The sequence below is a fragment of the Rhinoderma darwinii genome, chromosome 3 (genome assembly GCF_050947455.1).
Source record: "Rhinoderma darwinii isolate aRhiDar2 chromosome 3, aRhiDar2.hap1, whole genome shotgun sequence".
NCBI classification, from domain to species: domain Eukaryota; kingdom Metazoa; phylum Chordata; class Amphibia; order Anura; family Rhinodermatidae; genus Rhinoderma; species Rhinoderma darwinii.
Window position 1 is genome coordinate 124,425,795 of NC_134689.1, and position 14,327 is coordinate 124,440,121.

The 14,327-nt window shown below is 38.4% G+C and overlaps 1 pseudogene; it reads left to right on the forward strand.

The window, feature by feature from the left end:
- Positions 1-14,327, forward strand: part of LOC142750384 (uncharacterized) — a 122,880-nt pseudogene that overhangs the window by 38,410 nt on the left and 70,143 nt on the right.

Below are 14,327 nucleotides of genomic sequence, written 5' to 3' on the forward strand. Positions count from 1 at the left end.
ATAAAAGTTTGCCTACCTCTGCCTTAGTGCTTTAGCATCTGAGTAAGTGATCGCATGAAATAATGAATGAGCCTGCAAAGGACATACTGTAGTTGCCAACATTTGGGGCACGTCTAAAATATGTTAAAAAAATATGGTTAGGTAAAAAAATATCTCTGGAGCACAGTAGCAAGCAGTGGGAAGCTGAAATTACCTGTGGCATATGTAAGAGAGGTTTTGCAAACAGCTGTATTTAGGGTCAGGGTCACATATGCTCCCAAACTACCTTCTTCTGCCTCCAAATTCACATAAAGTTTTTTCTCAAATCGTGGCATGCTGCAATGCATGCTGTTTTACAGATCTGTTCTTCCCTAGAAGTATGACTTAGGGGAGAATACGGTGCACACAGAGTGCACTATTGGCCCGTACTGTGCTCTGATGTATCTAATTGCACAGAGAATTTCTGTGTGCATTAGCCCTTAGGCTGATTTCATACAGAACATTTTGCTGAGTTTATTATGTCGTTATTTATTTGTCATTTTTTGTGCAGCCAGATTTTACCTTAACCACTTCCTGACCAGAAGTTTTACCCCCCTTCCTGACCTTGCACATTTTAAAGTTCTAGCCATGTGCCAATTTAAAAGCAAATTGTTGTTCTATTAGGGTATGTTCATACAGGTTGGATACGCTGCGTGAAAGTACACAACGTATCCGCCCTGGACACCACAGGGAATTAGGTCTCTGAAAAACCACACCAAATTGTGGAGCAGTTTTTCAGCAGGAATGTCCGCTGCAGTCGTTTTCTAAATAAAAAACACTGCTGTAATCTACATTACAGCGCCGATCACATCATGTATAATATAGGGCACTTATAATGTAGTGACAGAGCCTCTTTAAGGACCGCATCCAGAGAGTTGTGGTCAATGATTCCTAGTCTGAATGGTCCCCGGTTATAAGTGGTGTATCCCAGTGTTCCGTGCTCGGACCACTATTATTCAACTTATTTATTAATGATATAGAAGATGGGATTAATAGCACTATTTCTATTTTTGCAGATGACACCAAGCTATGTAGTATTGTTCAGTCTATGGAAGATGTTCGTAAATTGCAAGCTGATTTGGACACACTAAGTGTTTGGGCATCCACTTGATAAATGAGGTTTAATGTGGATAAATGTAAAGTTATGGATCTGGGTACCAACAATCTGCATGCATCATATACTTAGAGGGTACTCTGGATGTACTTGTAGATCATAAACTAAATAACAGCATGCAATGTCAATCAGCTGCTCCTAAGGCCAGCAAGATATTGTCGTGTATTAAAAGAGGCATGGACTCGCGGGACAGGGATGTAATATTGCCACTTTACAAAGCATTAGTGCGGCGTCATTTAAACCTATTTAGCCTTGAAAAGAGACGACTAAGGGGGGACATGATTAACATATAAATATATGAAAGGCCCATACAAGAAATATTGTGAAAACCTGTTCCATGTAAAACCCCCTCGAAAGACAAGGGGGCATGCCTTCCGTCTGGAGAAAAAAAGGTTCAATCTGCAGATGCGACAAGCCTTCTTTACTGTGAGAACTGTGAATTGAAGAGGGCTTTAAAAAAGGCTTAGATAATTTGCTAGAACTAAAAAATATCAGCTATGTCAATGTGTAGAATTTTTGTTTCATCCTTTCCCTTTTTCCCATGCCTTGGTTGAACTTGATGGACATGTGTCTTTTTTCAACCGTACTAACTATGTAACCTCTTTTAATTTGTTATACCAGTTTGAATGTGAAACCTTTTTTTACTTTTTATTTTAGGCAGTGAAGAAAGAAGAATCTGAATAGGACTTTTTCCAATGTCCTAGTTATAATTTAACAGCAGTGAACCAACCGGCTTTCTCAGTCTTAAAGGATTAAGCACATACCATGCCAAAACATACTACAAAGAAAGATCACAAGTATTATTTTACCAGCAGACCACCTATTCACCCATATGTATGCTCAACCCCGAGATATTTTAAAGAAGAGAGAAATTATTTGGCTGAACCAATATTCCCTCAGCTTGACCTCCTCTGTTATAGCCATGGAACTTCTTTTAAACCTGTTGATCTCAAGTGGAAAACAGAAAAAAGATCTAATAGTGTGGATTTCATGTCTCATATCCATCATCATATAACATTTGAACAGTTAAAGTTGTGTTTGGATTATATTAGCAGTTCATCCCCCTTTTTTATATGTATACGTGGTCATACCTATGGTAAATTTGTGCAGGAGAGCCAGATCCAAGTACCCTCTGCTTCTGCTGATCTATCAGATGGTGCTGGACTATCTGAAGTAGAGAAGAATCTTCTTGTGGCATCTAATGGGGGTTACCCTGGGTCTTAGAGGGAAGTAAAAAGACATGTAGCTTCACAGAACTTGAGGTTATTCAAGCATTATTTTTAAAAATACCCAGTCTCAATATTTCTACTTTAGAGAATATCAGCATATAGAAGACAAATTACATCAAGCTAATGAGAATGAGAAGTGGAGTATTCTATCATCTTTTTCAAGTGAAAATGAAGTGGAAGAATTAAGGATATGGGAACTTAAAGCCAGTATTGTGGACAAAGGATTACCTGTGAGGTTTTTTAAGACAAAAGAAGAACTTGGGACTTTGGTTCTTAAAGATTGGTGTAATGTCATCGAGAAACTATATACCCTTAGCAGCACACCTGTAAATAAAGGTCAGTCGTATTTGTATTTCATATGCAAATAATGTGCAAAAGTATTATTTTGTGGGCAATTATAACACAAAAAATGTAGCTAAATGAACTTCGTTTTTTTTTTGTAATCATACAAACGGTCACTATTCTATTTCAGGAGTTTCTAATCTAGAAACTATATTTACTCACATGAACCTCACAGCTCTTTCATGAAGAAGACCTTTTAATGAGAGATGCTCAAAATAGTTGAAGTTGACTTTTATGGATAGTTAACAAAATATTGCACATCTAGTGATATTACCCATCAGAGAAGGGAATATACAATAAAGACTAAAGGCATGTTCCCATCTGTGTCGGTGTTACTGTTGCTCTGCTTCATCAGAGGAGCTGAACAACAAAAATACCGGAAACGCCGGTACCATTGCATGATGGACACCATTGGCACCCGTCAGAAACCATTGACTTTAATGGGTTGAATCAGGTTTCCATCATGGTGTCCGTCGTTTTACCGTAAATTTTGGCCGGATCTGTTATAGTGGCCCTTAACAGAGCCTCCAACGCAGATATGAACAGGTTCTAAAATGTGTTAATTTTAGCTGGTGGTCATGGTCAGTCAGAAAGAGAGATGTGTACAAACTGTCAGTGCAATATCCCAATACCAAAAAACAATGAGGACAAACTTGATTGGCTGCTTCATTACACTTTTCATATGCTGATTGGATAATTTAGGCATCCACACTGTCCATGCAGGATACATTGCTATATCACAATCACATTAGTGATTAGTTATTGTGCTATTAACCTTTAGGCCCTGTTCAAACTGAGTTTTTTTGGCGCTGATTTTGGCGCAGAAACTGCGTCAGCATCAGTGCCAAAAAACATCCGAAATCGCTTCCCATTGATTTCAATGGGAGGCAGAGGCATTTTTTTTTCCGAGCGGCTTATGAAAAAAATGTGGCATGTCCTTTCTTGTCGCAGTTCCACCTCTGACCTCCCATTTAAATCAACCTTTCTTAAAAAAGGGAAAAAAATAAATCTTTATATACATTTATATTTTTTGAAAATTACTAAAAATCCTCTCTAGTGTAGTGATAAAGTTTGGCCCTTTAAGAGAAGTGTCAACTTCAGCAGTAGTTGACACTCCACAAGTCCAAGCATCATGAGATTTTGACTGTATTGTGAGACTCCCTGCTTCTAAGCTGAGACAGTCAACTGTGTTAGGGATGTTTGCTGTAATTTATAGACCAGCCGATCTGCGAATTGACAAAACGGTGAAACAGACAAATTTATTTGCACGCCCCTAATCCTGACCAGACTTTATCATTTAGGTGCTGTATAGAATCAGCTCCTCCCCCACACAGTTGGTATTGCCCAGAGACGAAGAGAATCTCATGAAATTTTTACTTCACTGCTGAAATGAAAGTAAAAACTTTGCCCTGTAACCGCAAAACACAAATTCTAGTGGCTTCCATGTTCTGTCCGGTTTTTTTTTACGGCCCGCAAACACGGACAAGAATAGGACATGTTCTATAATTTTGCTGAACTAATATATGGATCCACAAAAAAACGGGTGTGTGCATAGCCCAATAGAAATGAATGATTCAGTATGCTATACGCAAGGAAAATCGATAGCACACTGAAGATAACAACTGTCATGTGTATTTAATTAGAACAATGCATCTACTGTCACTTTTTGTGTTTTTCTCAGAATTAATAATTCAGAACTTTTTAGAGGGCATTTCCACCTAAATAAAAAAAATCACCATTAAATGTAGGCTCTTAAATGGCTTCTTCTGTTACTCTGGTTCAATTTCTATTCATCTGTTTCTCAGTTATAGCCGTTTTGAGGTTAGTATTGATCCCTGCAGGTCCTTGCTTGGAGGGTTAGAGAATATTTGCGGCCTGAATCATTTTGGACATTTAATGACAGAAAGCATGATCTCTGGCTTTATGGGAAAGCTATGTGACAATTAATATGACCATTACAGGTCCCACAGGGTTGTTGTCCAACTTTTTGGCAAATCTACCATGTTCTTCAGTGGTACACGGACGAATTATATATTACCGGTTAAAGGGGTTCTCCAGGCATTTTATATTGATTGCCTGTAATTAGGATAGGTCATTAATATTGGTGGTGGTCCGACTTCCAGCACCAACACTGATCAGCTGACTTCAATGTTTACGAGGCACAGCGCCTTACACATCCACAGCAGCTGTGCCTGGGATTGCAGTTCAGTCCTATTCATTTGAATGGGATCAGAACTACAATCCCAGGCACATCCGCTGCAGAAGTTTATGGCGCTGTGTCTGGCAAGCTATGAAGAGGCTGTGGCATTTGTCGCCCACCAATCTGATATTGATATGAAATGCCTGGTGAACCCCTTTAACCTTGTGGGCCCAAAGATAACCCATTATACACCCTCTTAAAGGGAATGTGTCGCTAGAAATGATTATTTATTTTTTTCACTTAAACAATTTGTATTTTAGTGATTACACATTGTTTTAATTTTTTTAATTTTTTCACAAGTCAGGAAATATTATAAATTAGATTCTAATTTATAACATTTCCATGTGCTGGGCACTAGAGGGAGCAGTTCCCAAAATTGCAGCATGGTCAATGTGGTAAAGCAACCTCATTGATTTATGCTGCAAATTTGGGGTGGACACACTCTCCTCTACACCATGTTCCAAATTATTATGCACATTGGATTTAAGTGTCATAAACATTTAATTATTAGTTTGTCAATTAAACTCATGGATGGTATTGTGTCTTAGGGCTCTTTGGATCATTGTAATCAATCTCAGACACCTGTGATAATTAGTTTGCCAGGTGTGCCCAATCAAAGGAAAACTACTTAAGAAGGACGTTCCACATTATTAAGCAGGCCACATGTTTCAAGCAATATGGGAAAGAAAAAGGATCTCTCTGCTGCCGAAAAGCGTGAAATAGTAATGTAAACATTGGATATTTCAAGAAAACGTAAGCGTGATCATCGTACTGTGAAAAGATTTGTGGCTGATTCAGAGCACAGACGGTTTCGTTCAGATAAAGGCATAATGAGGAAGGTTTCTGCCAGACAAATTAATAGGATTAGGAGAGCAGCTGCTAAAATGCCATTGCAAAGCAGCAAACAGGTATTTGAAGCCGCTGGTGCCTCTGGAGTCCCGCGAACCTCAAGGTGTAGGATCCTCCAGAGGTTTGCAAGTGTGCATAAAGCTATTATTCGGCCACCCCTAAACAATGCTCACAAGCAGAAACAGTTGCAGTGGGCTCAGAAATACATGAAGACTAATTTTCAAACCGTGTTGTTTACTGATTAGTGCCGTGCAACCCTGGATGGTCCAGATGGATGGAGTAGTGGATGGTTTGTGAATGGCCACCATGTCCCAACAAGGCTGCGACATCAGCAGGGAGGTGGCGGAGTCATGTTTTGGGCTGGAATCATGGGGAGAGAGCTGGTAGGCCCCTTTAGGGTCCCTGACGGTGTGAAAATGACCTCTGCAAAGTACGTAGAGTTTATGACTGACCACTTTCTTCCGTGGTACAAAAAGAAGAACCGTGCGCTCCGTAGCAAAATTATCTTCATGCATGACAATGCACCATCTCATGCTGCAAAGAATACCTCTGTGTCATTGGCTGTTATGGGCATAAAAGGAGAGAAACTCACGGTGTGGCCCCCATGTTCCCCTGACCTCAACCCAATTGACAACCTTTGGAGCATCCTCAAGCAAAATATCTATGAGGGTGGGAGGCAGTTCACATCAAAACAGAAGCTCTGGGAGGTTATTCTGACATCCTGCAAAGATATTCAAGCAGAAACTGTCCAAATACTCACACATTCAATGGATGCAAGAATTGTGAAGGTGATATCAAAGAAGGGGGGCCTATGTTAACATGTAACTTGGCCTGTTAAGTTTTTTATTTGATTGAAAGAGCTTTTGATTTCTGTAAATATGACCTCCTGATGCTGCAAATTCAACAAATGACCATTTTAGTTCTCTTTACAACCTTTAAAATGTTTTGATCTCTGTTGTGCATAATAATTTGAAACAGTGCATTTTAAGTTTTTTACTTCTAAAAAAAATGTGTTATCATTAGGAGATTTGTTCAATAAAATTTGCATTATACTCCAACGGTTGATGGCTTGAAGATTATACTGACTGTCATTTGCATCGACTATTTAGGAAAATCAGCGAAAAATAACATTTGCATAATAATTTTGAATGCGGTGTAGTGTTCTCACACAATCCCCCCTCCCTTCTTCTGGCTCATGCCAGGAGAAGGAAGGGTTTGAATCTTCAAACCTCCTACACTGTGTGCCGCCATTTTCTGAGCGACTGCACAGAGTAGGAGGATTAGATACAGGGCTCAGCAGACAGTATCACATGAACATACATGAACATAATACACACATCACATACACGAACATAATACACACATCACATACACATACAACATAAATTACCTGCCGCCGCCTCTGCTGGTCTATGCTCCTATTCCTTGCGCCTGAACATATGGCTGGAAGCCGCGGCCAGAAGTCGTCATCTTACTGTCCGGCAGCGGCTTCCGGTCCACATGAGAATGTCGCCGGATTTCGATCTGCGAACGAGCTTTGTTTTGGTCTGTGTGGGAGCGACGCATGCGCCGTTCCCACACAGACGCCGTACGCTTCAGAGAATGGAATGGCTCCCGTTCGCATTCTCTATGGGGGGGTATGCGCCATATTCCATCTCTGTATGTGTCGTTAATCGACACATATAGAGATGAAAAAAAAAACGGCAGCCCCCATAGAGAAGTAAAAGTCAGAAAACATAAAAAAGTAAAACATGAAAACACAATTTAATACAATTTTTGAAAATATTACATTAAAAGCAATATTATAAAAAAAATAAAAACAATTCATGACACCTTCCCTTTAAGTGATCTGAAAACATGGGTTGTTCAGTAAGAGAGAACACCTGACTGTCTTCAGCTCTGCTGCTATAAAGCGCCCAAGATGTTTGAAATTGTATATGTAGAGGAATGATCGAGGCACTCACCGAAACTGGCAAAAAATACGTTCTTTATTACAAAAGAGGATCTAGGTCAGGATGTGGAAATGCCTACGGCCGTTTCACGTGCTGGTACACGCTTTCTCAAGGCCCTAGCGTCACTTCCTTCACCTGCCTTTTTATACACAAATTAGTACACATTGTTACATAACAAAAAATTAAAAAAGACAGGGAAATGCACAGTATACTTTGATGGTTCATACAGCTGGTACATTCTAATCTTAGAATATCAAAATTACAATACAAAATTCTATAAAAACAAATAAGGTTCATGTTAAAAACGAACTCAGATCATTCCGATCATTGAGACCGAGCGGTCCTAGTGCACCTGTCAGAGAAATAATCTCTGCCTCTCTCTGCAGCAAGGATTTGTGTCTGTCTCCTCCTAACACCAATGGCTGAATGTGAACAATACCCACAAATCGCATACATCGAGCGTTATTTTCATGTTTCTCCTGCATATGTTGTATCAACCTAGGGCATCCCTCACATGTACTTAGTGATCTTATATGTTCACGAAATCTTACATACATAGGTCGTATAGTTTTTCCTATATAAAATCTACCACAATCGCAAATTACTGCATAAACAACATATTGAGTCCTACAGGTTATTAATCCATTGATTTCAAACGTAATGCCCCCTAAATTCAGGTTCCTTGTACGTATTATGGAATTGCAATAATTGCATTGACCACATCTGTGGTTACCCTTTGGACTATTAGCTGTCAACCAATTCTCTTTGCACTTCTCTTTTTGGGAAAAACGTCCCCTGACTAAAATATCTTTTAAATTTTTACATCTGCGAAAGGATACAATTGGTTTCCTAATTGCGACTTCCATAAGTAATGGATCATTCTCAATTAGGTGCCAATTGTTTCGAATACTAGTTCGGATAACATCACTCATTGGGCTATAACCGAAGGATAGAACAAATCTCTGATCTTTTTTAATAGGAGTTTTTCGACTATGTTTTTTATGATGGAATAACGATGTTTGTTTAATTTCACTAGCTCTATTTAAAGCATCTTTTATCAATTGTGCCGGATAACCTCTTGCTTCCAACTTTTGACTCATCTCATCTGCCTGTTTATAAAATGTCAAGTCACTACTATTGATTCGTCTTAGACGTAAAAATTGAGCATAAGGTAAAGATTTAGTTATATGTCTAGGGTGATAACTATCATACCGCAACAATGTATTAGTGGCTGTTGGTTTTCGATAACCTTTAGTCTGAATTGCTCCCTCCTCTATTGTTACATACACATCCAAAAACTCAATTTCTTGATTACCAAATTTATGTGTAAAACTCATATTTGACGAATTTGCATTCAGGTATTTTACAAAATCTAGAAACTCTTGCTGGGTACCAGACCACACTACAAAAATGTCGTCTATATAACGTAGGTATAACTGAAGGTATTTGGCGTAGGGATTAGAGAGATTGTATATCATTTGTTCTTCAAAGTCCGCTAAAAATAAATTCGCAAAAGTCGGAGCTACGGGAGTACCCATCGCCGTTCCCGACTTTTGTCGATACCAGATGTCATCAAATTGAAAGGAATTGTGACTCAACACATACTGTAATGCCTCACATATGAAGTCAATAAACGCATGATCACTTTTAGTATACTGCAATTGACGTCTAACGGCCTGTACACCGGCATCCTGAGGGATACGGGTGTATAGGCTTTCGACGTCAATACTAGCCAATTTGAATCCTTTTTGCCAACCAAAGTCCATAATTATTGACAAGAAATCTTGTGTATCCTGTAAATAGGAAGGAATATTCTTTAATAATGGGCGCATAACCCAATCCAAATAGCGTGAAAGTGGCTCAGTAACTGATCCAATTCCCGCTATAATGGGGCGGCCCGGGGGGAATTCCATTGATTTATGTACCTTTGGGATGAAATACCAGTATGGTCTATTGGGAAATGGTATAATTAATTTCTCTCCGAATTTTTCAGAAAAGAAACCACCCTCAACCCCCTTTCTCAATAATGATCTCAATAACCTTAGGTATAATGAAGTTGGTTCCTGTTTGAGGATTTCATAGACCGAATTGTCATCTAACTGACGATGAGCCTCCTGAATATAATATTCTTTGGACAGTAACACTATATTCCCTCCTTTATCTGCCGGTTTTAAAATAATATTATTATTAGAACTTAACCATTTCAATGCCTTTCTTTCCTCTACTGATAGATTAGGAATGGCTGAAGGATAAATGAGGCATTTTACATCACGTAAAACCTCTTTTTGAAATAAATCTAATTGTGAACCGGCAGGTAAAGGAGGGTTGAAGGTGGATGGTCTCCCACCCTGAAACTTCTCAATATTGTACGATTGTGATTCACAATCCACTTCTTCAATAGGGACATCCATTAAAATATGTAACATTTTTCTATCTTCAGCAGAAAAATTATCATTTAAACTAAAGCCAAGAATACCTACAGTAACTTTCCTTTCTCCAATAGGAGGTACCTTTTCAGAAACATGACCAGAAAAAACCCGATGCAAATTCATCTTACGTATTGATTTATAAAGATCTATTTCAAATTTAGTATAATCAAATTCAGAATTGATACAGTAGTTAAAGCCCTTTGAAAGCAGAGACAAACAATCTGGAGTCAAAATAAGATCGGACAGATTAATCACAGTTGTTACATTGGTAGAAACAGGTACATCTAAATCAGATATAGACACTGCATTATTAGAAGAACAGTCTCTTACTGTCTCCAAGAGACCTGCTTTCGCTTGACTCCTGCATAATTGCCTCTTCTGCCTTTGACGACCCCTTCTGATGCTCCTCCTAAAGGGTTATTATTCCCCTCAATTACAGAACTGGTGGAAATGTCCATCAACGGACCATGCCTGGTCACTTCTTCTCCATAGCTAGAATCCGATCCCGAATCAGTAGTCCAGTAATCAGTTGATTTATGCTGGATCCTTTGACGTCTAAATTTTCGTATCCTCCGATTACCCCAACTGAAAATATGACCGGTATCAAAATCACCTTTATCTCGGATAAATTTATCTTTTTTCCTTTCTTTTATTTCCGACTGGATAGGAATAACCTTCTTATCAACTTTCTTAATAAACATTTGGAATTGTGTTTCGGTTAATCTCGTTTTTAATTCCATTTTGGCTTTACCAAGTTGTTCCTTTATAGATGTATATTCTTTTTCAGTGCGGGTTAGTATTAACTCAGTTAAATTGAGTGAATGTTGTACATGTAGCTGTTTCCACTGTGCAGCAAATTCCACATCATCATGATATTGCGAAATATCTTTGTATATACGCAAGCCTCTAGGTGATCTATTACAGTCCTTGTAAGATTGTAAGGAGTTAACGGTCCAAAACAACTTGACTTCTTTTTCGGACAGAAACATAACCTTATTTTCAAGAGCTTTTGTGCCCATCACCTGCAACTCATCTTGGAGATTGCATTGTGCAAAAAACGCATCCACATCCATACGACCTGCGATCAACGCTGCTGAATCCAAAGTAGCCAGAAGCTCCACATGATCCACTGGATTATTTTCCATGGCTGGTTCTATCGGCGTGCTCTAGCCCAAATACACTGGATACAATCAATGGGAAGAAGGAAAGAGGCTGGCACTACCAAAACCGCACAGTCGGAATAGGAGTTGAAATATGGCTTGCTTACTGTTGGATGATTGCAGGTAAATTGCCACGGAGTTGCTCTTCGAAAGAATAGCACAAAAAGCTGGATATATATGTAGAGGAATGATCGAGGCACTCACCGAAACTGGCAAAAAATACGTTCTTTATTACAAAAGAGGATCTAGGTCAGGATGTGGAAATGCCTACGGCCGTTTCACGTGCTGGTACACGCTTTCTCAAGGCCCTAGCGTCACTTCCTTCACCTGCCTTTTTATACACAAATTAGTACACATTGTTACATAACAAAAAATTAAAAAAGACAGGGAAATGCACAGTATACTTTGATGGTTCATACAGCTGGTACATTCTAATCTTAGAATATCAAAATTACAATACAAAATTCTATAAAAACAAATAAGGTTCATGTTAAAAACGAACTCAGATCATTCCGATCATTGAGACCGAGCGGTCCTAGTGCACCTGTCAGAGAAATAATCTCTGCCTCTCTCTGCAGCAAGGATTTGTGTCTGTCTCCTCCTAACACCAATGGCTGAATGTGAACAATACCCACAAATCGCATACATCGAGCGTTATTTTCATGTTTCTCCTGCATATGTTGTATCAACCTAGGGCATCCCTCACATGTACTTAGTGATCTTATATGTTCACGAAATCTTACATACATAGGTCGTATAGTTTTTCCTATATAAAATATACCACAATCGCAAATTACTGCATAAACAACATATTGAGTCCTACAGGTTATTAATCCATTGATTTCAAACGTAATGCCCCCTAAATTCAGGTTCCTTGTACGTATTATGGAATTGCAATAATTGCATTGACCACATCTGTGGTTACCCTTTGGACTATTAGCTGTCAACCAATTCTCTTTGCACTTCTCTTTTTGGGAAAAACGTCCCCTGACTAAAATATCTTTTAAATTTTTACATCTGCGAAAGGATACAATTGGTTTCCTAATTGCGACTTCCATAAGTAATGGATCATTCTCAATTAGGTGCCAATTGTTTCGAATACTAGTTCGGATAACATCACTCATTGGGCTATAACCGAAGGATAGAACAAATCTCTGATCTTTTTTAATAGGAGTTTTTCGACTATGTTTTTTATGATGGAATAACGATGTTTGTTTAATTTCACTAGCTCTATTTAAAGCATCTTTTATCAATTGTGCCGGATAACCTCTTGCTTCCAACTTTTGACTCATCTCATCTGCCTGTTTATAAAATGTCAAGTCACTACTATTGATTCGTCTTAGACGTAAAAATTGAGCATAAGGTAAAGATTTAGTTATATGTCTAGGGTGATAACTATCATACCGCAACAATGTATTAGTGGCTGTTGGTTTTCGATAACCTTTAGTCTGAATTGCTCCCTCCTCTATTGTTACATACACATCCAAAAACTCAATTTCTTGATTACCAAATTTATGTGTAAAACTCATATTTGACGAATTTGCATTCAGGTATTTTACAAAATCTAGAAACTCTTGCTGGGTACCAGACCACACTACAAAAATGTCGTCTATATAACGTAGGTATAACTGAAGGTATTTGGCGTAGGGATTAGAGAGATTGTATATCATTGATCGCAGGTCGTATGGATGTGGATGCGTTTTTTGCACAATGCAATCTCCAAGATGAGTTGCAGGTGATGGGCACAAAAGCTCTTGAAAATAAGGTTATGTTTCTGTCCGAAAAAGAAGTCAAGTTGTTTTGGACCGTTAACTCCTTACAATCTTACAAGGACTGTAATAGATCACCTAGAGGCTTGCGTATATACAAAGATATTTCGCAATATCATGATGATGTGGAATTTGCTGCACAGTGGAAACAGCTACATGTACAACATTCACTCAATTTAACTGAGTTAATACTAACCCGCACTGAAAAAGAATATACATCTATAAAGGAACAACTTGGTAAAGCCAAAATGGAATTAAAAACGAGATTAACCGAAACACAATTCCAAATGTTTATTAAGAAAGTTGATAAGAAGGTTATTCCTATCCAGTCGGAAATAAAAGAAAGGAAAAAAGATAAATTTATCCGAGATAAAGGTGATTTTGATACCGGTCATATTTTCAGTTGGGGTAATCGGAGGATACGAAAATTTAGACGTCAAAGGATCCAGCATAAATCAACTGATTACTGGACTACTGATTCGGGATCGGATTCTAGCTATGGAGAAGAAGTGACCAGGCATGGTCCGTTGATGGACATTTCCACCAGTTCTGTAATTGAGGGGAATAATAACCCTTTAGGAGGAGCATCAGAAGGGGTCGTCAAAGGCAGAAGAGGCAATTATGCAGGAGTCAAGCGAAAGCAGGTCTCTTGGAGACAGTAAGAGACTGTTCTTCTAATAATGCAGTGTCTATATCTGATTTAGATGTACCTGTTTCTACCAATGTAACAACTGTGATTAATCTGTCCGATCTTATTTTGACTCCAGATTGTTTGTCTCTGCTTTCAAAGGGCTTTAACTACTGTATCAATTCTGAATTTGATTATACTAAATTTGAAATAGATCTTTATAAATCAATACGTAAGATGAATTTGCATCGGGTTTTTTCTGGTCATGTTTCTGAAAAGGTACCTCCTATTGGAGAAAGGAAAGTTACTGTAGGTATTCTTGGCTTTAGTTTAAATGATAATTTTTCTGCTGAAGATAGAAAAATGTTACATATTTTAATGGATGTCCCTATTGAAGAAGTGGATTGTGAATCACAATCGTACAATATTGAGAAGTTTCAGGGTGGGAGACCATCCACCTTCAACCCTCCTTTACCTGCCGGTTCACAATTAGATTTATTTCAAAAAGAGGTTTTACGTGATGTAAAATGCCTCATTTATCCTTCAGCCATTCCTAATCTATCAGTAGAGGAAAGAAAGGCATTGAAATGGTTAAGTTCTAATAATAATATTATTTTAAAACCGGCAGATAAAGGAG